This window comes from Phacochoerus africanus, chromosome 1 (assembly GCF_016906955.1).
Source record: "Phacochoerus africanus isolate WHEZ1 chromosome 1, ROS_Pafr_v1, whole genome shotgun sequence".
NCBI lineage: Eukaryota > Metazoa > Chordata > Mammalia > Artiodactyla > Suidae > Phacochoerus > Phacochoerus africanus.
The window spans coordinates 60,250,833-60,277,853 of record NC_062544.1 but is presented as its reverse complement, the minus strand read 5'-3'; the positions used below and the strand labels follow the sequence as shown (position 1 = coordinate 60,277,853).

At 38.9% G+C, this 27,021-nt stretch overlaps 1 protein-coding gene across 1 annotated transcript in view; it reads right to left on the bottom strand.

Annotated features, from left to right (window-relative positions):
- Positions 1–27,021, bottom strand: part of ADAMTS12 (ADAM metallopeptidase with thrombospondin type 1 motif 12) — a 371,922-nt gene that overhangs the window by 299,365 nt on the left and 45,536 nt on the right. The window lies entirely within an intron of this gene.

Below are 27,021 nucleotides of genomic sequence, written 5' to 3'. Positions count from 1 at the left end.
GGCACAGCATTGTAACTCAACTATGCTTTAATAAAAAATTAAAGAATAAAAAGCCTGACCTCAGGGTACATACGATATCAAATAGATCAGTATCTCTGAGGTGGGAAACAAGCATCAGTGATTTATAAATGACAACAACCCAAGAGATTCTAATGTGCAGTCAAGTTTGAGAACCAGTTATTGAGAACTATTATGTGATTTCATATATAATATGTGTGATTATATATATATATAATATGTGTGATTATATATATATAATGTGTGATTATATATATTTCATATATAATATTAATGTGATTTAATAGTAAATGAATATTTCATATTCATTAAGAACAAATTATATATGGTGATAACCAAAAAGAACTTTAGAGAGCCTTCAATTTTATCTTTTTCGAATCAGAGCATACCAGCGAATTTATAAAGGAAATAGAATAGAAAACATCTGAGTGTACTGCCAATAATAGCATGAGTCTGAGAAACATTTGTTCAATTGTGTAGGTTCATTCATATGGGTCAAGACACAAAATGTATTTCTGATTGTGGGTCAGGATCAAAAACGTTTGAAAAGCAGGGATTTAAATAACCCCCTTTCACAGATAAGAAAATTGAGGATCAGATAGATTAAAAGGCTTCTCTAAATTCAACACACACATGTGTGTGTGCTGGTTTCCCCTTCTCAGCATGACAGTAACCACCCCAAGAGTAAGGATTATGTCTTCAGTTCTTTAGGTTTACCCACATTGGCCAATTTCTTTGTTTCCTATATCCTTCTCTCCTATAGTTCAATTTCCTCTTACGGAAGTAATTTTTTGGCAAGGTTCTTCTTATTCTATGTTTGAAAATCTACTTGCTTTGGTCTCATTTTGAACGATAATTTAGCTCAAGGATTCACAAACTGTTACAAGCGTATAAAACACCTGGGGACCTTGTGCAATTACTAACTATGACTCAGTAGGTCTGGGGTGGATTCTGCGTTTCTCGCTTGCTCCCAAGTGATTCTGGTGCTGCTGGCCCTTGGATCACACTTTGAGTAGCAAGGGGTTTAGCAGATTCTGAATTCAATGTTAACAGTTATTTCCCCCCAGTGCTCTGACCTCCACTGGGCTCTTGAGAAATTGTTTATCCATTCTATACATGTATTTAAGAAAACTCTCTCTCCCTTTAGTGACTTTAATTTTTTTCTCTTAGTCTTTGGTATGTTCAAGTTGAGTTATGATGCATCTGACTTATGTTTGTTTATCTTACTTGAGACTTGAAATGCTTTTTCTTTCTTTCTTTTTTTCTAGAAATAATTTCTTATTTATTTATTTATTTATTGTTTTTATTTTCCCACTGTACAGCAAGAGGGTCAGGTTATCCTTACATGTATACATTACAATTACATTTTTCCCCCACCCTTTCTTCTGTTGCAACATGAGTATCTAGACAAAGTTCTCAATGCTATTCAGCAGGATCTCCTTGTAAATCTATTCTAAGTTGTGTCTGATAAGCCCAAGCTCCCGATCCCTCCCACTCTCTCCCCCTCCCATCAGGCAGCCACAAGTCTCTTCTCCAAGTCCATGATTTTCTTTTCTGAGGAGATGTTCATTTGTGCTGGATATTAGATTCCAGTTATAAGCGATATCATATGGTATTTGTCTTTGTCTTTCTGGCTCATTTCACTCAGTATGAGATTCTCTAGCTCCATCCATGTTGCTGCAAATGGCATGATGTCATTCTTTTTTATGGCTGAGTAGTATTCCATTGTGTATATATACCACCTCTTCCGAATCCAATCATCTGTCGATGGACATTTGGGTTGTTTCCATGTCCTGGCTATTGTGCATAGTGCTGCAATGAACATGCGGGTGCATGTGTCTCTTTTAAGTAGAGTTTTGTCTGGATAGATGCCCAAGAGTGGGATTGCGGGGTCATATGGAAGTTCTATGGATAGATTTCTAAGGTATCTCCAAACTGTTCTCCACAGTGGCTGTACCAGTTTACATTCCCACCAATAGTGCAGGAGGGTTCCCTTTTCTCCACAGCCCCTCCAGCACTTGTTCTTTGTGGATTTATTAATGATGGCCATTCTGACTGGTGTGAGGTGATATCTCATGGTAGTTTTGATTTGCATTTCTCTTATAATCAGTGATGTTGAGCATTTTTTCATGTGTTTGTTGGCCATCTGTATATCTTCTTTGGAGAAATGTCTATTCAGGTCTTTGGCCCATTTTTCCATTGATTGATTGGCTTTTTTGCTGTTGGGTTGTATAAGTTGTTTATATATTCTAGAGATTAAGCCCTTGTCGGTTGCATCATTTGAAACTATTTTCTCCCATTCTGTAAGTTGTCTTTTTGTTTTCTTTTGGGTTTCCTTTGCTGTGCAAAAGCTTTTCAGTTTGATGAGGTCCCATGGGTTTATTTTTGCTCTAATTTCTATTGCTTTGGGAGACTGACCTGAGAAAATATTCATGATGTTGATGTCAGAGAGTGTTTTGCCTATGTTTTCTTCTAGGAGTTTGATGGTGTCCTGTCGTATATTTAAGTCTTCCAGCCATTTTGAGTTTATTTTTGTGCATGGTGTGAGGGTGTGTTCTAGTTTCATTGCTTTGCATGCAGCTGTCCAGGTTTCCCAGCAATGCTTGCTGAATAGACTTTCTTTTTCCCATTTTATGTTCTTGCCTCCCTTGTCAAAGATTAATTGACCATAGGTGTCAGGGTTTATGAAATGCTTTTTCAATCTGAGGATTGAGTCTCTTGGCAATTCTGGAAAATTATCAGTCATTGCTCCTTGCAATATGGATCTTACATTCTAACAGAAGGAGATACACAATCAGCATCAAACATAAATAAGTAAAATGGTAACTTGAGATGTGAAAGGTGCTATGGTAAAAAGAAATAGATACTATTTGTGCATGGGGAAGTGCAGTTTCAAATATGATGGTCAGGATCGGCCCCGTAAAGAATATGACATTTTAATGAAGACATAAAGGTTGTCAATGGGAAGAGTATTCCAGGCAAAGAGAAAATTCAATACAAATCCTCTAGCTTTTAAAATAGTTGGGGCCTGGAGTTTCTGTAGTGGCGCAGTGGTTAATGAATCCGACTAGGAACCATGAGGTTGTGGGTTTGATCCCTGGCCTTGCTCAGTGGGTTAAGGATCCAGCGTTGCCTTGAGCTGTGGTGTAGGTTGCAGATGCAGCTCAGATCCCGAGTTGCTGTGGCTCTGGTGTAGGCCGGCAGCTACAGCTCCGATTTGACCCCTAGCCTGGGAACCTCCATATGCTGCTGGAGTGGCCCTAGAAAAGGCAAAAAGACAAAAAAAAAAAAAGTTGGGGCCTGGAAGTGAGGGCGTATATAAGAAGACATTTCAATCCTCAGGGAGTTTAAATTTAATTCAGAAACTCAGATTAAAAGCACTGAAGATAGTGATGCACAGAAAAATGCTAAGTGCTATTTAAGAAAGAATGATTAGAGCAGCAGCTAGAGTGGAATCACACATGTGACCCTCACAATGCAAAGCATTCCTTGAAACCCCCTACCCAAGCATTCTGCATTTTATTTATTTTTTATTTTTTTATTCTTTTCTGAGGTAGTATCCTGAAATCTCTCCAAAATTCTCAGAGTGCTGAAGATACATTAATCCCTTTTTATCCCCCAGATAAGCTGTTATTTTATTCTTTAACCACATCGTAATTTTTGTATATGTGTGACTTTATGTTTTTTTGTAGGTGGTAGTTTTTAGACACCATTCGCAGAAATGTAACACACATAAAGAGCATAATCATCATAGCACAACTCGTGAACTTTGCATGTGTAGGAAAAGAAAATGCCCCAAAGCTCAAGAGTTTACCCTGTGGCTCCTATAATCATAATGGTTGATTTCTCCATGTGATTATAGGGTTAACAAGGGATAATTCCACTCAAGGGTAACCCATCTTGATTCCCCAGATCACAGGAATTTTGCCTGCTTTTGAAATTTAAATGGAATAATCATGTGTATGGCATCTTTTGTTCAGCATTTTGTCTGTGATAATCAGTTTGTTGTACAGAGCTGTGAAACTACCACTGAATTTTCACTACCCATTTCATTGACTGAGAAAGCATGTTCAAGTTCCTCATGATTGTAAATTGGTCCATTTGTCCTATTAGTACTTTCAGTTTTGTTTTATTTACTTTATCTATCTATCTATCTATTTATTTATTTTGCTTCTTTAGGGCCACACCCACAGCATACAGATGTTACCAGGCTAGAGGTCAAATTGGAGCTGTAGCTGCTGGCCTACGCTACAGCCATAGCAACGCCAGATCCCCAACCCACTGAGCAAGCCCAGGGATGGAACCGCATCCTCATGGATCCTAGTCAGATTCATTTCTGCTGCGCCACAATGGGAACTCGCTTTGTTTTATATATTTAAAATTGCTACTTTGTAAATACAAATTCAGATTATTGATAGCTCTATGGTAACATTTCATCTTTATTCTTGTGAATGTCTACTTCATGCTTCTTACTTTATTAACCTTTAATGAATGTAGATACATTAGCATATACTTTTTGTCCTCTTTTTTATTTAAAGTATAGTTGATATACCATGTTGAGCCAATTTCTGTCAAACAGAAAAGTGACTCAGTCATATCTATATATAGATATAGATATTTATGTATTATTTATTTTTTGATATTATTTTCCATCATGACCTACAGCAGGAGATTGGATACGAGTCCCTGTGCTACACAGTAAGATTTGTTGTTTATCCATTCTAAATGTAATAGTTTCCTAACCCCTAACTCCCAGTATTTTAATTTCTAGAGAATTGGCTCAGTATAAGGTTCATCTGGTAGCAGAAAAAATGATTTAAAATCAGTCTGTAAAAATAAAAATCCACTAATGAAGTCTATCCCTTAAGATTTGTGTGATATGTTCCTCTTAGATTGCATACCCCGAAAATTTTCATGTCCCTGTAACCAAATATTGAGCATGTTTTAATGGGCAATAACAGCCACTTTTCATTTTCTTTCCTGCTTTCAGAATGATGAAAACCAAATGTTTCAATCACAGTAAATGCACTAGCTAAATTTTTTGGCTCATTGCACCCCCCCCCCCGCCCCCAACATGTGCCATTTATCTTTTATGTTTATGCCACTGGTCCTCTTAAACTGTAAGCTATTTCAAATCTATTTGCAAAGTTGGAAGGAAAGAGTAGAAAGGTGTAAGTGAAATAATCTTTAGAAATTTGGACCCGATTCTTAACGTAAATCCCATGGAATATCTGAGACCACGAAGAGGTGTGTGGGCACCAGCAAAGCAAGGAATACAACATCACAATCTAGGATCTTTGCTCTGAAATGAAGGGATTTGGTCCCGAAAGGATCTGCCTTTCTCCTGCTCCACTTCCAGTTTCCGGAACTGAATCTAGCCAGGACTGTCCTTACTTGACCCCCCAAGAGTCCTTGGGGACCACGGGTTTGCTCTCTCTCAGCCAGGCTCTGTCATTTTTATGTCCACACATTCCTCACCACCCTCATTTTGCTTCATAACTAAATTAACTCCGGGTCACTCCCTCTGCTCCTTGGCCCACCTCTTGGCTGGACTTTCTCCAATATCTCATCTGCCTTTTAGGTACAGCTCTTTGCTGTAGGGGAAGATGTGTTATGGTGAAAAGACCACTGGCCGTGGAGCCAGCTCCTTGAAGACCAACATACACGTCTTGAGCCTGCAACTTTCTAGCACCATGACCTTGTTCTCTAAGCCTCGGTACCTTCTCTCAACAAACGATAAACTTGGAGCTAAGAGCATTTGTTCTGCCAATTCACAGGGTAAAATCAAACTCAGTAACAGAATGCAAAAGCACTCTGAAACCAGGACGATCAAAACTAGAGCTTCCCAAGCTTTAAATTGCTTCAAAATCCCCCAGGGAGTTTGAATGAAGAGGAGGGATAAATAATATGCATAACAAATAAGGAAAATATATAGTTTTTTAGAAGGTGAGCAGTACAAAGGTGCAATTCAAAGCATAGCAGGGGAGGGCAAGGGACGGGTATTTTAATGAGGGTGGTCAGAGTGAGTCTCATAAGAAGGTTGTGTCTGATAAAAGATTTAAAAGAACAAAGAGCCAGGCAGCTTTCTTGGGGGGAATTAGATCAGGAAGAGGAAATGGGAAGGGCAAAGGCCCTATTGGGAAGGTGTCCAGGCTGTGTTCAAGGAACAGCAAGAAAATCAGAGTGGCTAGAGGTGAAAGGATGCAAGAAAAACAGAGAGGAAATGGGACCATACCCTCTGGACACTGTAAGCTGTGTTAAAGACTCTGGCTTCTACGCGCAGCGTGAGATGGGGACCATCGGGCAAGTGCCAAAAAAGTGTCTTGAGTTTTGAGTGGATCATCTGGCTGTGATTCTGAGAACAACATATAGCAAGTGGGAGGAAGCTGAGAGACCAGTTAGGAGGCTGTAATGGCAATAATCCAGGTAAGCAAATAAGGTGTCCTGGACCAAGATGGTTCCAATGGAGGAGGAGAAAGAGGTTGACCTATGCTAAATAGCCAAGCAGATCTGCAGATGAATTGGAGGTGTGAGAGGGAGAGAGTGAAGTCAGAGATGATTCAAAAGCTAGGGGAGCCATTAGCTCAGATGAGATTGTGAGTAGGGCAGATTTGAGTGAGAGGATGAGCGGTTCAGTTTTAGACAAGATCTTTAGCTCAAGCAAACATACAAAAAAATGCACACACTGAATGGACCAGCTCAATGAATCTGTAACAAAGAACAAACCAGGGTAATCACCAAGATAAAAAAAAAAAGAGTATTTTTGCCAACACAAAAGGATATGACAATTTCATCATATCCTTCTAGTCACCACTCTCCTCAAAGGTAACTGTTTTTCTGACATCCATCACTGTAGATTAATTTCACCTGATTTCCATATGAAATGAATAAAAGAATAAGAAGTCTTGTGCCTGGTCTTTGTCATTCAATGTTAACTTTCTGAGAAACATCCACATTGTTAAGTATAGCAATGGTTCGTCTTTTTCATGGTTGTATATTATTCCATCATTTGAGTACACCATAATTTACATATCCTTTCATTGTTGATGGATATTAGGTTTGTCTCTATTTTGAGGCTATTACTGATACTGCTGCTGTGAGTATTCTTATACTACATATCTTTTGTTGCACATATATATGCATTTCTCTTGGGTACATATCCATATGTACATATACATGCTGCTTCCACTCATTTAGAACCCTGCTGCCATGCTAGGAGGAAGCCCAAGAAGCTGGACAGAAAGCTTCACGTGGAGGAGAATTAACAACAATCTCAGCTCAACTCCCAAGGGACAGCCAGCACTAAGTTATAGGCCAACACTTACAGCACAACTTACAGGCACTAACTTAAAGCACTAACTACAGATCATGCCAAAGAAATTTCTTTTTCTATTTTTAGCCACATCTGTGGTATATGGACATTCTGGGGCCAGAAGCTGAATCCAAGCCACAGCCACCCCTGCTGTAGCCACACTGCATCTTTGGACCCACTGTGCTGGGCAGGGGATTGAACCTGCACCTTGGCAGTGACCAGAGCTGCTACAGTCAACTTCTTAACCCAGTCCAAACAAATTTCTAATGTTGTATATTAAGTTCCTACCAGCAATATTTCAGAGTTCATACTGCTCTACATGCCCACTAATGGCTGTACAATCAAGCATACTTGTCTTTTCATTTTAGCCATCCTAATTAGCGTGTAGTGGTATCTTGTAACTCCAACTTGTATTTCTCTGATAATGAATGTTATTGAGCACATTGTCATGCATATTGGTAATCTACATATCCCTTTTGCACAAAGGACTTGTTCAAGTCTTCTGAAAATCCTTTTTTTTTTTTTTTTTGGCATGCTCATGGAATGCAGATGTTCCAGGGCCAGAGATCAAACCTGCACCACAGCTGCAACACGAGCCACAGCAGTGACAATGCTGGATCCTTAACCCTCTGCACCATCAAGGGAACTCTTGCCAATCTTTTAATTAGATCTTTGCAGTGGATTAAAGATGGTAAAAATTCATTGTAACCATTCTCACACACAATGAGAGATGGACTGTACTTCTCTAACCCCTTGAATCTTCACTGGGTTCCTGATGACTTGATCAATAGAATATAGCAGAAGTGATGCAGTGCCAGTTCTGGGCCCAGCCTTGAAAAAGGCTGATGGATAATGTATTTGCTCACTTGGAACCCAGCCACCATTCTGTGAGAAAGCTCAAGAAGCCATGCAGAAAAGCCTATATGGAAGAGAATTAAAGTCCCTGCCAAATAGCCCCTGCTGAAATCCCAAGTGACAGCCAGAAACAGTTTGCAAGCCTAGGAGTGATCTATGTTGCAAGTGGATCTTCCAGCCCCAATCAGTTGATGCAACAGGGAACAAAGACATGTTTTTGCCACTGAACTCTGTCTGAATTGCAAAATTGTAAGTAAAGGATTATTTATTAAGCCATTAATATTTTAGATTTGTTACACAGCAGATAAGAACTAAAATTACTTTCTATGTATTCTTATTAATTTTTAGGAAATTGTTATATGTGTTGCATATGAATATTATGTTGTATGTACATTCTGAAAATATTTTTTTCCAGTCTGTGGCTTGCTCTTTCCTTCTCTCAATGATGTCTTTTGATGAATAGAAGTTCTTAATTATAACGAAGTTCAATTTATCAACTGTTTCCTTTATCTCAGTGCTTTTAGTGTTCTATTAAAGGAATCCTTCCTTCTCCCAACACTATGAATATATGCTCTTGTCTGGAAGCTTGATGGTTTTTCCTTTCATCTTAAAACCTAAGGTTCATGTGGAACTGACTTTTGTTATAGTATGAGATATGGGTTGAGATTCATGTTTTTCCTTATAGATATCAACTTTACCAGCACCAATTGTCGAAAGTATCATTGTTTTCCTTTATTGCAGTATCATTTGTGTCCTAAATGAAGTTGTGTCCTAAATGAACTGCCTAAATGGTAGTTCACTTCTGGACTTTCTCTTCTATTCCATATGGACAATATAAATTTAAGTCTTCAATTAAATCACCAAGCGGAGAGATCAATTAAGCAGTTAGATATAGAAGTCTGAAATTCAAGGAAGAGGTGCACAATGGAGATATAAATTGGTGGGATCATACATGCATAGGTTGTTTTTAACTTAAATACATGAAACTGCATAAAATCAGGAAATAGAAGGGAGTAGGTGTAAGGTCCAAGAACTGCACCTTAGGACACTCCAACATTAAGAGCCTGGGAAAAAAGGTGAAGAACCAGCAAAATGGAGACGGAAGTAGAAAGAAAAGCAAAGTGAGGAAAGTTCTTCTGGGAGAGCAGAACTATCAACTCTGGCAATGATGATAAGTCAAGAAAGTCAGGGCTGAGAATTTACCATTGGCTCCATGAATATGGCACTATTGTGACTGATCAGGGGAATTGACAAGATACTCCTTGAAAGGAGGAGTGATAGAGGCAAACTCCTTGAAAGACTTCAGGATAGAATGGAAAATAAGTAACTAGAGACAGTGAGTTTTGTTTTAAATTCTGCAAAAAGAAGTTCTGTTGTCAATGAAGAACAGAGAAATGGGTTGCTAACTGAAAGTGTTGGGTGAAGAGAGAGGATTTTTGTTGTTGTTGTTTGTGATTGTTCTTAAATATGGGAGAAATAACAGCAAGATGGTGTGATAAAAGGGAAATTAATGATGCAGAAAAGATAATTTGCTATTACATATCAATTATTTTTGGAAACCAGCATCTCTCTGCTTGTGTGGTCTCATGGAACTGGGGAGATTAGAACTCAGGTCAGGGAAGTTCTTGAGGATCAAAGGGAAACTCAGATGGGGCATTAAAATCAAAGACGTTGCACAAAGACAGGGGCAGACATCCTGGGGGTCTATCAAATGAAGGACAGGAGAAGGGATGATGCTGAAAGGTAGGCAAGATAAGCTTTACCCAGATGACAAATGTTTCTAGGATGTATCCTAATTCCAGTCTCTTCTAAGTATACAGAAAGGATACTTATAATAAAACTCTTATGATATTACTAAAGACTCCTCTTTCTTCTCTTTCCTTTTATAGTTGCTATGAACCAGTACCTGTCACTTCATATAACAACAGTATTTAAAGAGGCAAATACCCAGTACCTTCTCATGGATCCTCCTCAACTCAATTTTTAAACTCATCACCAATTTGCCATGCTTTAAGTAATAAGTAGTGTGCTACTATGGAAATACCATGAGCATCCAAGTCTAGGGTCTGGTCTGGTTCTACCACTTGTGACTCTGAGCAAGTCAGTGGACCTCGATGGGTTTTAATATCCTGAAGTGAAAAACAGACACTACCTCTACGGTCCATTTCTGTCTTCCATTTTCCTCATCTTCGGAATTATATTCTACTTGCCTCTCTGACATTTTAACCTAAAGTATCCAATCAAAATATGACTATTAAACACATGTGTCTAGTGCTCTGTTAAGAGGTGAGGTACAATAAGCAAATATAAAATACAGGCTAATAGGAAGATTCCAATAAGAATTTTTAAAAAAAGTAGAAAGGAAGGATGAGGGAAGTACAGAATTTTCTGAGAGCACTTCGGGTGAGGATGAAGAATTGAACAGCAGATGAGGAGTGCTTGGCCTACTCTGAATTAGATTTCAATTTAGTTGCCTATTTTTGCATCTCTGCCCCTAGATACCTATAACTCTAGCCCCTTATGTACTGGTCACTGTCTATACTGAAACTTTTCCATTCTGAACATTCTCTAATTCCTAAGTCTTTCAGATGGGAGGTAAAGTTTCTGAGCAACACAACATTGCTAATTATTAGAGAAATGCAAATCAAAACTATAATGAAGTATCACCTCACATTGGTTGGAATGGCTATCATTAAAAAGTCTACAAATAATGGAGCTCCCATCATGGCTCAGTGGTTAAAGAATCTGACTAGTAACCATGAGGCTGTGGGTTCGATCTCTGGCCTCGCTCAGTGGGTTAAGGATCTGGCATTGCCATGAGCTGTGGTGTAGGTTGCAGACATGGCTAGGATCCTCCGTTGCTGTGGCTGTGGCATAGGCCAGCAGCTACAGCTCCAATTTGACCCCTAGCCTGGGAACATCCATATGCTGCAGTTGCAGCCCTAAAAAAGACAAAAAGACCAGAAAAAAAAGTCTACGAATAGCAAATGCTGGACGGGATGTGGAGAAAAGGAACCCTCCTATACTGTTGGTGGGAATGTAAATTGGTGCAGCCACTACAGAAAATAGTACAGAGATTCCTCAAAAAGCTAAAAATAGTTACCATATGATCCAGCAATCCCACTCCTGGGCATATATCTAGACAAAACTATAATTCAAAAAGATATATGCATCTTTGTGTTCATAGCAGCACTATTCACAATAGCCAAGACATGGAAACAACTTAAATGTCCATCAAAGTTGTGATATATATATATATGAAATATTAACCATAAACAGGAATGAAACAATGCCATTTGCAGCAACATGGATGGACCTAGAGATTATCATACTAAGTGAAGTCAGAAAGAGAAAGACACTATATGATATCACTTGTATATGAAATCTAAAACATGATACAAATGAACCTATCTATAAAACAGAAACAGACTCAAAGACGTAGAAAACAGACTTATGGTTGCCAAGGGGAAGTGGCAGACCTAAAAAAGACAAAACAAAACAAAACAAAAAGACGTGAAATATGATGTTAAAAACAGTAACTATGGGAGATGGCGAGCAAAAATGCAGGATTTTTGAAATGCATTTGAAATTAAGAAATAAGCAATTTAAAATAATCATATATATATATAAACCTTATGGTAACCACAAACCCAAAACCTATGATAGATACATAAACAAAAAGGAAAAGAAATCCAGACAATGCTAAATAGTCACTGGATCATAAGGGATGAAAACAAAAGAAGAAAGGAACAAAAAAGAACTACAGGAATTCCTGTTGTAGCTCAGTGGGTTAAGAATCTGACTAGTATCCATGAGGATTCAAGTTTGATCCCTGGCCTCATCAGCATGAGCTCCCCTGAGGGCTGCCATTTTGGAAAAATTTGGTCCCACCAATCAGAACTGAGAAGCCCCATCCATCAGGGCTGAGAAGCCCCATCCATCAGGGCTGAGAAGCCCCAGACCAAACAACAAACAGGGTAGGAGTACAGCTCCACACATCAGTAAACAGGCTGCCTACAGTCCTCCTAGGCACACAGCTGCCTCTAATCATACCCAGAAATAAAGCCTCACCCAGCAGAGTGACAAGACTCAGCTCCACCTATCAATCCCTTCCACCAGGAGCCTGTCACAAGCCCCTGTAGCCTGCAAAGAGGAGATCACACAAAAAGATATACAAAATGAAAAGTCAGAGAAATATGAGCCAGATAAAGGAAAAAGACAAAACCCCAGAAGAACAGCTAAGTGAAGTGAGATAGGAAACCTACCTGAAAAAGACTTTAGAGTAATGCTGGTAAAGATGATCCAAGATCTCAGAAACAAACTGGAGAAAAAGATCAATAAATTAGAAGAAACGTTTAAAAAAGGAGTAGAAGATTTAAAAATTCAACAAGCAAAGATGAACAACACAATAACCAAAATAAAAAATTCACTAGAAGGAAACAATAGCATAATACAGGAGGCAGAAGAACATAAAAGTGAGGGGGAAGATGGGCTGTTGGAAATTACTGACATGGAACAAAATAAAGGAAAAAGAATGAAAAGAATTGAGGACAGTCTCAGAGAACTTTGGGACAACTTTAAAACAAAGATATCACAAAAAAGGAAATTCCAGTCCAATATCACTGATGAACAAAGATGCAAAAATACTCAACAAAATATTAGCAAATCTTATCTAGCAATACATTAAAAGGATCATATATCATGATCAAGTGGGATTTATCCCAGGAATGTTAGGATGGTTCAACATCCACAAATCAATATGATACATCATGTAAACAAATCAAAGAATAAAAACCATATGATCATCTCAACAGACACAGATAAAGCTTTTGATAAAATTCAACATCCATTTACAATAAAAACTGCATAAAGTGGATGTAGAGGGAACCTACCCCAACATAATAAAGGACATATATGATAAGCCCACAACTAACATCAACTCAATAGTGAAAACCTGAATGCATGTCCCCTAAGATCAGGAGCAAGACAAGGATGCTCACTTTTGCCACTTTTATGCATCATAGAATTGAAAGTCCTAGTTACAGCCATCAGACAAGAAAAATAAATAAAAGGAATCCAAATTGGAAAAGAAGAAATAAAACTGTCACTATTTGCAGAGGAAATGATACTATACACAGAAAATCCTAAAAATGCTACCAAAAAATTATTGGAGCTCATTAATGAATTTGGTAAATATTGCAGGATACAAAACTAATATACAGAAATTTGTTGCACTGCTATACTCTAACAGTGAACTATCAGAACAAGAAATTAAGGGAACGATCTCTTTTACAATCACATCGAAAAGAATAAAATACCTAGGAACAAACCTTACTAAGAAGCTATTGTTCTCTATGCTCAGAAAATTATAAGATACTGATGAAAGAAACTGAAGATGACACAAACAGATTGAAAGCATTCATGGATTGGAAGAATTATTATTGATAAAATGACTGTACTACCCAAGGCAATCTATGGATCCAATGCAATCTCTATTAAAATGCCAATGGCATTTTTCTTTACAGAACACAAGCAAATAATTTTAAAATTTGTATGGAAACACAAAAGAACCCAACTAGCCAAAAGGGTCTGAGAAAGAGGAACAGAACTAGAGGTATAATGCTCCCTAACTTCAGAGTATACTACAAAGTTACAGTAATCAAAACAGCATGGTACTGGCACAAAAACATACACATAGGTCAATGGAATAAAGAGCCCAGGAAAAAACCCACATATTTATGGTCAATTATTCTATAACAAAGGCAGGAAGAAAATACAATGGAGCAAAGACAGTCTCTTCAATAAGTAGTGCTGGTTCTTTCATCTAAAAGAATGAATTTAGAACATTTTCTCACACCATATATAAAAATACACTCAAAATGAATTAAAGACCTAAATATAAGGCCAGAAATCATAAATCTCCTAGTAGAAAACATATGCATAATAGTCCTTGACATAAATCATAGCAATATTTTTTGTCTTCTAAGGAAACAAAAACAAAAATTAAATTTAAAATACTTTCCAGAGCAAAGGAAAACAACAAAATGTTAAGACAACCTACCAAATTAGAGAAAATATTTGTAAATGATATAATTGTTAAGAGGTAAATATCCAAAATTTATAAACAGCCCATACAACTCAATATCAAAAAACAACTTGATTTAAATATGGGCAAAAGACCTGAATAGATATTTTGTCAAAGAAGACATACAGATGGCCAATAGACACATGAAAAGATGCTTAACATTGCTAATGATTAGAGAAATGAAAATGGAAACCACAGTGAGACATCACCTCACACCTGTCAGAATGGCTGTCATCAAAAGGACCAGAAAAAATAAACATTGGCAAGGATGTGGAGAAAAGGGAACACTTGTGCACTGTCAGTGGGAATGTAAGTTGGTGGAGCCACTGTGGAAAGTATATGAAATTTCCTCGAAAAAACTGAAAGTAGAACTACATATGATCTAGCAATTCCACTCCTGGGTATGTACCCGAAAGAAAGCAAAAACTAATCCAAAAGATACACATACCTCAATGTTCACAGCATCTTTTTTTTTTCACAAATGCCAAGACATGGACGTAACCTAAGTGTCCATAATGAATGGATAAAGAAGATTGTGTGTATGTGTGCCTGTGTGTACACACACACACACACACACACACACACACACACACACACACACAATGGAATACTACTAAGCCATAAAAATGAATTTTTGCCATTTGCAACAACATGGATGGACCTGGAGGGTATTATGCTTAGGGAAATAAGTCAAACAAAGACAAATACTTTATGTTATCACGTATAAGTGAAATCTAAAGAATATAACAAATGAATGGATATAACAAAAGGAAACAGACTTATAGATATAAAGAACAAACTAGTGGTTACTAGCAGAGAGAGTAAAGGGGAGGAGCAAGTTAGGGTAGGAAAGAAAGCTATGTATCAAAGAAGCAACAAAGAAGTACAAACTATCATGTGTAAAATAGGCAAGCTGCAAGGACATATTGTACAGCACAGAGAACATAGCCCAGTTTCTTGCAACTATAAATGGAGTACCATCTATACAAGTTTGAACCAGTGTGTTGTACACCTGAGGCAAATATACTATTGGAAATAATTATACCTCAATTTTTAAAAACCTTAAAATAATAAATAAATAAATAAATAATAAAATGAGGGGAAAAAAGAAAAGATTTCTGCACCTCTATGCTCACTGTAGCATTTTTTGCAATAGCCAATATATGGAAACAACCTAAGTGTCCATCAATGGATGAATGGATAAAGAAGTTGTTGTATGTAAATATAATAGAATATTATTTGGCCATAAAAAATAGAATTCCTACCATTTGTGACAAAATAGACGAATCTTGAGGCATTATGTTCAATGAAATATGTCAATAGAAAAAAAAAACAAATACCGTGTGATATCATTTATAGCCAGAATATACCACTGTCACCTCTCTTCAGCAATTATCAATTCATGGACAATCTTATTTAATCTATACTCCACACACATCCCCCACCCCATGCCCTGGTTATTTTGTGGCAAATCTCTGACACCAGATGATTTAATCAGTAAATTCTTTAGTATGCATCGCCAAAAATACATATTCATTTAAACATATATATATATATATATATACTACACTATTATTGTGTCTAAAGAAATGGACTATAGAAATTCCCTTGTAGCACAACAAGTTAAGGATCCAGTGTTGTCACTGCAGTGGCTCGAGTTGCTGTTGTAGCTTGAGTTCCATCCCTGGCCCAGGAACTTCTGCATGCTGTGGGCACAGCCAAAAAACCAGGAAGGAAGGAAGGAAGAGAAGAAGAAAGGAAGAAGGAAGGACGGAAGGGAAAGAAAGAAAGAAAAAGAAGAAAGAAAGAAAGAAAGAAAGAAAGAAAGAATAGAAAAAAGAAGAAGAAAGAAGAAATAATCAATAAAGCAAGTACTCCAGACAGTCGTCCGGAAGGAAGTGATGCAAGTACCCTTCCTGTCCGGCCGGAAGAACTGCGTGTATACATAGCAGCTAGCCCGTCCGGCCCTTCCGGCCTTCCTGCATTCCTTCCGTCTCCTCCAGCCCGCCTCCCGAAAGTACCTTACTTCCGCTCCTGACTCCTCAGGCGTCCGGCCGTGCTGGCTTAGGGCGGGGCGTGCCTCGACCTCGCTCCTCACGGCCTGCCGGACGCAGGTCCGTGCGGCCTGCGCCCGCCCGCACGCCACCTCCCGACATCCTCCCGCCATCCCTCCGACCTCCCAGCCAGGGCCTAGCGTCCGCGGGCGTTGCTTGTCCGGAGCGGGCGGTCGGGCTCATGTTCTGCCCTCGCGCGAGCGCCCGGCCGGCCGTCAAGCCACTCCCGCCCCGCCATGCCGGCACGGAGTCCTTAATGTGAGGGCCGCGAAACGCCCTCCAGGCACGGAAGGCATTGCGTAGGCACGGCGTGACCATCTAGACTACGGGGCCACTCGGGGCCTGTACGTCTTAATTTATCAGCATTTCCTGACTTGGCGTCGCTATTTTTCCAAAGATACAACTTTTTCTCCCCCTTCCTTTTTTTCATTTAATGTTATGTCATTCAAACCATTCCATAGTACTATATAGAAATATTTAAGCGAGCCTTTGCATATAATAATGCATGAGGCTTTTCTTCATGAGAAGAAAGCTGTACTAGCAAGACAAGGATTTACTTGTCCTTAAGATAAAGCTCCGCTCAGAAGAATCAGAGAGACTGAAATACTTCCCACAGTAAGCATTGAGGGGCCATCCTCAAAATGATGTCATCAGTAATGTAACTCCTATTCTTGACCTGGATGGGCAGGGCAGAGGGGCAGAAAAGAGAAGAGGAGGGAGCACAGAAAGAAGTATTCTCATGGAGTTAAGAGTTGACCAGCTGGGATGGGGAAAGGAAGAGTCACCATTCTCTGGCTGCCATTTTGTGTTTGTGATTATCTAGTGGTAATGTCATTTCCTTTCTGTTAGTGGATTACACTACAGGCCCCTGGAGATGCTGTGGGCCATAGTGGCCTGCTATTTACTGAAGCATCTCTGGCATTGACTAACTTTGACCTTGGGGAAATCCTTTTATTTTTCTGGGTCTCAAGTGTATCATCTATAAATTTTGAGACCAGGTGATATAATCTCAGACATATTTTCAAATGCTAACATGCTATGTTTTCTTTTTCCAAAAAAAATTGAAATGGCCAGAATTATTTGTGATAGTTACAAAATAAAATTAAAAAAAAAAAAACAGGACTTCACTCTGCAGGAGAAACTTCACTCTTTGAAACAAGAGGAGTATATTTAAACATAGAGCAGATTCCTAACAACTGTCTAGCTATTATCATGCTGGAATAGATTGAAAGAGACACATGGATTGTTCATGTCTAAGAATGCTTTATGTGTGGCCTGTCTGGGACCTCTTAGAAAATGGCTTTATCCAAAGTCAGTAGGTCATGCTCGGCTTTTGTACAAGATCTGAGGACAACTGCAAACCAGTTAATGGGTAAAAGAGATATTAAACTGTTCTGCAGCCAGCAGCAATAAAGTCAGTCTCAGCTGAGAGGAAATTTCAGTTTGACCTTGAGACTGGGTTTTTTAAAAGCACTGAACTGTAAAATTTTATTGCAACAGTATAAAGGAAATTTGGAAAAAAATAGATTAGGAAAATAATATCAGGCAATTATCATACCAATAATGACCACTGATGACATTCTTAAAGCTTTACTAATATCTATGATTTTTATAATTAAAAATTTGACTCATGTGTTGTTTTTCACATTTAACAACATTATAAAATCATTACCATCAAATAACCAGCCAAGATACAGAGAATGGCTACATAATTTTCCATTGTATGGGGATAGTGATTGAGCATTTTCCTGTTGTTGGGCATTTTGTTTGTTTCCAATTTACATTTTTTGTTATTATGACCAATGTTTTTGTAAATATCCTCATAGTTGAACTTTGAAGGATATATTTGAAATAAAATCCTCAAAATGGAATCGTTAGGACATAAGTCATACAAATTTTTATTTTGATGTCTTTGAACACACTGCCCTCTGAACCCTTGTGCCATAATCCATCGCAAGCAGCAGTGATGGGTATGCCCTCTCACTTACCACCATCAACACTCATTAACTTTGAAGTAATTGAAATCTGATAGGCACTAAATATATTTTATTTAAATTTTTAAATAAAAAAAGACTCATTCCTCATGGCTTAGCTACTCCAAGCCATATTTTCTTTTCTTTTTTTTTTTTTTTTGTCTTTTGTCTTTGTTGTTGTTGTTGCTATTTCTTGAGCCGCTCCCACGGCATATGGAGGTTCCCAGGCTAGGGGTTGAATCGGAGCTGTAGCCACCAGCCTACGCCAGAGCCACAGCAACGCGGGATCCAAGCCGCGTCTGCAACCTACACCACAGCTCACGGCAACGCCGGATCGTTAACCCACTGAGCAAGGGCAGGGACCAAACCGGCAACCTCATGGTTCCTAGTCGGATTCGTTAACCACTGCGCCACGACGGGAACTCCCCCAAGCCGTATTTTCATCACATCCATCAAAGTGCTTCCTTCCTTTCTCTAGCTCTGAGCTTGCTCTGTAGCTCCTCATTCCCCAACTTCACCCTTTCAAAAGCTCGACTGAAGAGTTTTCAATATAGTAATGGGTCTCTGCCAAGCAAGTCACTGATCACTAAATTCCTGCTTTTCATTTAGAATTGCCGAATTTGTGATTTTCTCAAATGTCTTCTCTCTGTCTAGACTAAGTAACAAGTGTTTTTCCAAATGTGGTTGATAAGATTTAGGAGTCCTCAAATCATGTTCTGTTTTGTTTTTACAAATGTGTCTTTATGACATTACTTATAAATAAGTATTGTGGGTTTTTTTAGTCCCTAGTCCCCTCTCTATTCTTGGAATCTACACGTATCATCATGGAATATTCCATCTTCTGCAATTGCAGACCTCCTATAAGTCTCTTTCATGGCATACCGGGGAAATGACTTAAACTCTGATTACCTTCATTTTAATGCCTGGAAAACAAAAATCCACATGATGCTCCATTTAGAGGGTGGTGTCTAAACCTGCCCTCTTACAAATGGCAAACCTTGTTGTGGGGACAAACAACTACCAGCTGGAACAACTGGAACACAGAAGCAATTGCTCTGGGAGGTAGACTTGAGCCCAAGCTTAGGTTTTGTGATCTTAGTCACTATTTCTCTGGACCTCAGTTTTCCTCAATGAAAAATGAGGGATTTGGGTTATATCCCCCACAAGACCTCTTTCATCTCTATAGCCTTCTCCAAAAGTCCCTAAGTTCATGATGAAAAGGGAATTTATGGACATCAGTAATTAAGAAATGTCCCTGCACAGCAATCAAACTCAATTGAGGAAAATACAAAGCCCTCCTTCGGACAGCCCATAATATTTACCACACTAGCTACTGTGGCACTTAATTATATTCAGTTTATACTTTTTCTCCCCAGGTAGCCAGCTCCATTGACCTCAGGGGCCAAAGTGGTAATATAACCGAGTGAAGCCTGCTGGCTTTTATCCCTCATACTTAGATATGGGAATGGTCTTCACTTTCACAAATAATTATGCTTCCTCCCATTTTCCTGATACATAGATACATTGGTCAACATTTTGTTTCTCTTTCTTTTTTTATACAGTTATACATGAGAAAAACAATATCACTCAACAGTTAGAACACAAAGGAACAAAAACAATGCTAAATGGTGGCTGCCCATCTCAGCCTTGGTGTCAGATGAAATTGAGGACCAGGTGGGGGCTGCAGTGAATGCATCCAGGTGTGGAAAGAGGAAGCTTCAGCCCCCATCGACTCTGGCCTCACTGACATACAGGCCTATTATTGGAAGATCTTCTGTTGTGTCTTTTTTTTTTTTTTCCCAGAAACAGGAACTTCATATTTTCAGATGGGTATTTTACCTGCTGGCTCTGGTTGATTTATAGTCCTATGCAAGCCAAATAAAATATGGTCTATGTCTTTGTGCAGTCAGTTTGGGACTAACCTTACCAAAAAAAAAATTAGAAGGAGCTATCTGATGAAACAAAGGTCTCATGTTAGGATCAAAAAGTGAGAGGGAATTGGAGCAGCAAGGGAGAAGTAGGAAGCAAACCGACTTCTAACGTTTGAAATTATTAAAGATCCCAAAGTATATGGTGACCATGGGCCAACTCACCCACAGAAGACAACTTCTCTCTTCTAAATAACAATAGGTAATACGGACCAGAACAAAGATATATTAATGACTATATTCTAGATAGTGCGCTGGGTCTTTATGTGGTTAATTTCACTTAAATCTCAAGTTCAAACAGCTTCAAGTGTCTGACCCAAGACACAAACCCAAGACCATGCTCTTAACATCTATGCTCCACCCCATGAAGCCATTTGCCAGAGGAAGGGAGCAAGGTAGGATGACTTGGGAGCTTGTGGCAGCTCCACTGAAGAGTTATGGGTCTCAACAGTTCTTGAAGGCAGCCTTCCTTCTATGGTAAAGACCATTTGTCAGTTCTTTTCAGCAGAGGAAATGGCCCCCAAGTTTACACTTTTGCAAGCTTCAATGAGGCAATTCTAGTCCCCATAAAAATAAAAAACAAATGAACAAGAAGAACATAAATATACCTAAAAAATAAAGTCCCCCATTCTAAGTCAGTCTTCATCTAGAGCAGAGGTAAAGCAGGAGAGCACCCTGCTGGTTGCCTAAAAAGTGAAGCTCGTCAGTCAGTTAACTCTTATTAAAGTAATTAAACAAGGGGGCTGCTAGATGAGGGGGCTTGAATGCCACCGTGGCCCATGTAAGCACACAAAAATGTAAGCCTGGAAATTCCTCAAGGCTATGACATTAAAACCTAAGGACAACCAATCCAAATCAGCCAACTATGCTTAAAGCTACAGCCAATCAAGTAATTTCTTTTCTTCGCTTCTTGCTGTCTCTCTGTGAGTCTTTCCCTTGGTTACTGTCAGTAGAGCATTTCTACTCACTTCTGGTTTGGCACTGCTTGAGTCCACCGATTTTTGCTCAAATAAACTTTTCCAAAACTTTGTAGGCAGAACTTTGTCATTTTGACTCAAATTTTCTTTGTCTCCATAATACTTTTGATTCATATTCTCTTTTCATCTTTTTATTGAAATATAGTTGATATACAATATTATGTTAGTTTCATGTGTATATAATACATAGTGATTTGACATTTGCATGAAATGATCACCATAGTAAGTCTAGTCACCATCTATCCCCATACAAAGTTATTACAATATTACTGGCAACGCTCCTCATGCTGTATGTTACATGTCTGTGACTTACCGATTATCTACCTGGAGGTTTGTGACTCTTAATCCCCTTCACCTATTTCCCTCAACCCCCCACCTCCTCTCTTGCAATCACCCATTTGTTCTCCATCGCTATAAATCTGTTCTTGTTTGTTTCAAATTCTTCTAAATTGTAATATGCCTCGGCTTATCTTTTAACACTCTGAAGAATGGCTGTCTAGGGACAGGCCATCAGTTCAGGAATACAAATGTGGAAAAAAGGTCCTCTGATGGTATTTGTGGCTGAACCTGCCTAGCTGTTCACCAATCCCATTTCCTCTTTCTGGCCACACAGGACAGCCTCACTTCCCAGCATCCCTTGCTCTGTAAATTACATGGTCACGGCTAGGATGACACTGTCTGATCTGACCCCTAAAATCTCCTGGGAGATCATCAGCTCACACCTTGATAGCTTTTCAGTAGGCAGGAAGGAAAGGGCTTCAACATGTCAAAGCCACATTCCTGAGTCGCCCTGGAAGGGGAATCATTTCTTGGAGAAAAGCCATCTAGAAGAGATGCTGACCCCGACTGGGCTCTGAAATGAATAAGAAACAAAACTTATTGTGATTAGCCACTAAGATTTGGGAGCCATGTGAGTTGTAGGATTTTTTCAGGGTTACCTATATATCCTAATAAAAGTCCCAAGAAAACTGTGGGCCCAAATTCTTTAGGGAGGGAAACTGGGCTTTATATCCTTTCACTGGTTAGAAGTTTTAGCCAGTGGCCAAACTTGATGACTTTCAATCAACAGAGCAATGAATGCAGCAGAAGCTTCTGCCAAGAGGGAAGTTTGTACATCCAGGACTTGAGTTTCAAATGTCACCCAAAACCAAAAGGTGTTTTTAAAAAAGCACACAGCAAATAACAAATGCTGGAGGGATTGTGGAGAAAAGGGAAACCTCCTGCACTGTTAGTAGGAATGTAAACTGGTACAGCCACTATGGAGAACAGTTTGGAGATACCTTAGAAATCTATACATAGAACTTCCATATGACCCCACGATCCCACTCTTGGGCATCTATCTGGACAGAACTCTTCTTAAAAGAGACACGTGCACCCGCATGTTCATTGCAGCACTATTCACAATAGCCAGGACATGGAAACAACCCAAATGTCCCTCAACAGATGATTGGATTAGGAAGATGTGGTATATATACACAATGGAATACTACTCAGCCATAAAAAAGAATGACATAATGCCATTTGCAGCAACATGGATGGAACTAGAGACTCTCAACACTGAGTGAAATGAGTCAGAAAGACAAAGACAAATACCATATGATATCACTTATAACTGGAATCCAATATCCAGCACAAATGAACATCACAGAAAAGAAAATCATGGACTTGGAGAATAGACTTGTGGCTGCCCGACGGGAGAGAGTGGGAGGAATAGGGAGTTTGGGATTATCAGATACAACTTAGAATAGATTTACAAGGAGATCCAGCTGAGTAGCATTGAGAACTATGTCTAGATACTCATATTGCAACAGAACAAAGGGTAGGGGAAAAAAATGTATACATGTAAGAGTAACTTGATCCCCATGCTGTACAGCAGGAAAAAAAAAAATAATAATAATAAAAAGTACGCAAGGGGAGTTCCTGTTGTGACTCAGCAGAAACAAATCCAACTAGTATCCATGGGGATGTGGGTTCGATCCTTGCAGATGCGGCTGGGATCTGGTGTTGCTATGGCTGTGGCATATACTGGCAGCTGTAGCTCCAATTCGACCCCTAGCCTGGGAACTTCCATATGCCATAGGTATGGCCCTAAAAAAAAAAAAAAAAAAAAAAGGATAATCCACTGCAGCAGCTCAGGTCAGTGCAGAAGCAGGGGTTTAATCCCTGGCCTTGCATAGTGAGTTAATGGATCTGGTGTTGCTGCAGTTGTGGCTTGGATTCAATCCCTGGCTGGGGAACTCCTACATGCCGCAGGCGTGGCCCTAAAAATTTTTTAAATAAATTAAAAAATAAAGCATACAAGGATCTTAACTAGTTGCATAAAATTATTTGATCAAGACATAGTGCTCTAAAATTTTTATGCAATCAGACTGTTTTGGTTTTGGTAAGAAACTGATGAGATGATTTCCAATGAATAATTCTAAAATGTATAGGTTTTGCTTCAGCAAATTATGATTGAAAAAGAAGTAATAATTGACCATAGGAAAACTCTTTAGAAATGGGAGGAAAAAGGTGGACCAAACTGCAAGTAATTCTTCCCCATTACGAGTCTTTGCTCCACTCTTCTGTAGGAAATCACTGGTAGCACTTCCGTTGAGCAGGTCCTCAGTTTTGAAACCTGAAGTTCAAAGTCTGATTCTAGTTTGAGGTGCGCTTTGAACTAGAGTCAAGCTTGGTCTACAGAATGACACTAAGCCAGGTCATGTCTGCAAATTGGATTTAGGAAATGCCACATTGGAACAGATCCCTCCTTGGCCATAGCTGAACATGTTGGACATATCACCTGACCCAATTGTCTGACTTCAGTTGGGGCTGAAGCGTTTTTTTTGTTTGTTTGTTTGTTTTTTGTTTTTTGTTTTTTTTTTAAAAAAAACCTCCCCCCTTAAAAGAAGGAAAGTAAAAATATCTGATATTTTCACCTATGTACTCCTAGATGATTTGCTGGTGATAAGAAAGACATTTCCAAGGGAAGTCAAGAAATAAATTGGTTTTTCTACTTCTCCTCTTCTAAAAGTTTTTATTCAATTTGTGCCTCTTGATAAGGCCCACAATCATGTGCTCCGAAAAGAAGAGCTTTCCTTCCTGAGCTACGGAATTGGAACTTTTTTTTTTAATGGCAGTCTACTTGATAGGGACAAAGATTCACTGCTCAACTAACTCATTCATTTTTTTTAAACTGTTAATGGAAAAAGCCATGATAACAGTATGAGCTGGTTTGGGGAGATTATACACATAGGTTTGAACAACAGGGTATGGAGAGTTCAATTCGCACCTCAATATATATGTGTGTGTGTGTGTGTGTATGCCTTAGAGTCTGTTTGAAATCATATGTCAAAACTATGCCTGATGAAATGTGTACCACTACTCAATATATATATATATTGCACCTCAATATATATATGTGTGTGTGTGTGTGTGTGTGTGTGTGTGTGTGTGTGTGTGTGTGTATGCCGTAGAGTCTAACTGTTTGAAAACATATGTAAAAATATTCCTGATGAAATGTGTACCACTGCACATTATTTGATTAATCATGTAACAATAACAAACTAAATTGATAATAGTAAGTGTGATTTGTAATGGAAATTCAATTGTAAACTGGTTAGAAGCTTCTGTCCCCACACTGAGAACTGCAGCCACCCACGTGCTTGGAGAGCAGCGGGCCCCCTGCTATGTTGTCAAGCATTACAGGGCCAGTGGGTTTCTTAGTAGAATACCAAATTAGAGTCCATAATAAGCTCCAGTAATGCACTAATTTTAGTCTATGAATACTAAAACTTAATAACCCTTAATAACACACATGATTGGTTGCTATTAAATAGTTCTCAATTATCCACAAAAATTAAAGTCAATGGAATTGTATGCAATATTCCCTTCATAAAGACCTGGCCCTTTCTGAGCCCATTAGGAGGCTATTGAAGCTGACAAGTGGGTCTAGGGCAGCGCTTTCAGAATCAGCCCTGATGAAACCTCCTCAACCCTGACCATCATCCACCAGGATCAGGTCTCATAGGGACCTAGGAGCAGGGGAAAGCCAGTCTTATTTACATTGAAGAAATGGATGAAAGGTAGAGCTAGAACTTTGTATCTGCAGCTCAGGAAGATTCTATTTCCTAGTCAATCTACAATAATAGGACATAAGACCTGAATGTTTTCTCACTTAATTATTTCTTTAGAAGTAGTCAGGAGAATTGATAGTTCAATGAATAAGAGCTGATTTCTGAAGTCACAATGGAAAAACTCATCCTAGGTTTCCCCACTTCTTACCTGTGTGAAATCAGATAAATTAGTTACCTTCTCTAGGCTTTAGTTCTCTCATCCATAACATGGGGATAATACTAATTATAGTCTCTACAGATAGGGTCCTTATGATTATTAAGTAATATAATTGGAGGGCTGGCAAACTCTGGTCCATGGGCCAAACCCAACCTACCTGTTTCTGTAAACAATGTTTTTATCAGAACACAGTCACATGCATTCATTTATGTACTGCCTATGGCTGTTTTCAGATGGTGACAGGACAACTGAGAAGCTATGACAGAGACTGCATGGCTCCTAAAGACTGAAATGTTTGCTTTCTAGCCTTTTACCCCCCAAAAATGTGCTCTCCTCCAATATAATCTGCATACCTCATTTTGCACCACTCCTGGCATATAAACATTTAGCTATTGTTTTATGTTTAGGCTTGCGCATTCTGTTACTTACAAAAATTAACTTGTGAATTGTAAGGAGATATGAAACAGAAGACAACAGTCAAAAATGAAAACTAGGTTCTAGCACCAGGTCCTCAAAACACTTGACTTCAAGGAAAAGTCACCCAGACATATAAACAGAAAAAAAATATGGTTAAAAACAGAGCTACTCTGACTGAAGTCATGGGGGGAGGGCTGGAAAAATACTATATCATACACACAAAACTGTGTAGGTGCTCCTTAAAACCTATAGAAATTAACTGAAAATACCAAAGTCCAAAGTCTAAATGCCAGAGGGTTTTTTCTTTGGTTCACATGTGCACCTATTATTCTAGAAAGGCACAAAAGCAATTAATAGCAACAGCATAAGATAACTAAATTTCTCCTAGAATACATGGTGATAAATCAATGAATCCTTAAATCACTCCAGATACACAAATAAAATCTTTTCCTTACCTCAGATTTCCTGCTCTATGCATTTCCAGAGGGACTACTTTTCAGAACAAGAGATGGGCAGATGTGACATTGGCTTGACAACTCTTAAGCATGGACTTGGAGGAAACCTTGACATCTCACGCAGGATCTTTCTTCTGCACAGTCAGGAGGCTGCATTTCTGACGCCAAGCAAGCAAGCAAGCACCAGAAGAAGATGATGCAGAAGAAGGCTGGGCTCCCAGAGGCCAGGAAAACAGCCTCAGGCTAGGAGGACCTGGAAAATGTTACTGAAATCTATTCTTCAAAGAGAGCTGTGAACAACACCAAGTCCTTCTTGGGGGAATACACCTGCTAAACTTGGCAGGCTGTTGGGAACGGATAAGGCAGCCTGACAAAGTCAAGTCACTCACAAGAACATGGTGTTTCTGTAATGTTTGGAATACAGACTTCAGCTCAATAAGCTTACACTGGCCTCCTGTAGAGCAGGACTGCACACAGCTCATGACTGAGTCCCTCACGGTACATTCAAAGATCTATGTACTCCCAAACCAGGCCAAGATTTAAGATGAAGATGAGGTCTTTGCAGGCTAGGAATATTAAATGAACAAACTAATGAACAAACGAATGTAACCAGGAGATCAAAGACTCTGAAAGGAAAAACATCTGATCCCAAGGTCGTGTAGTAAGTAGATGCTG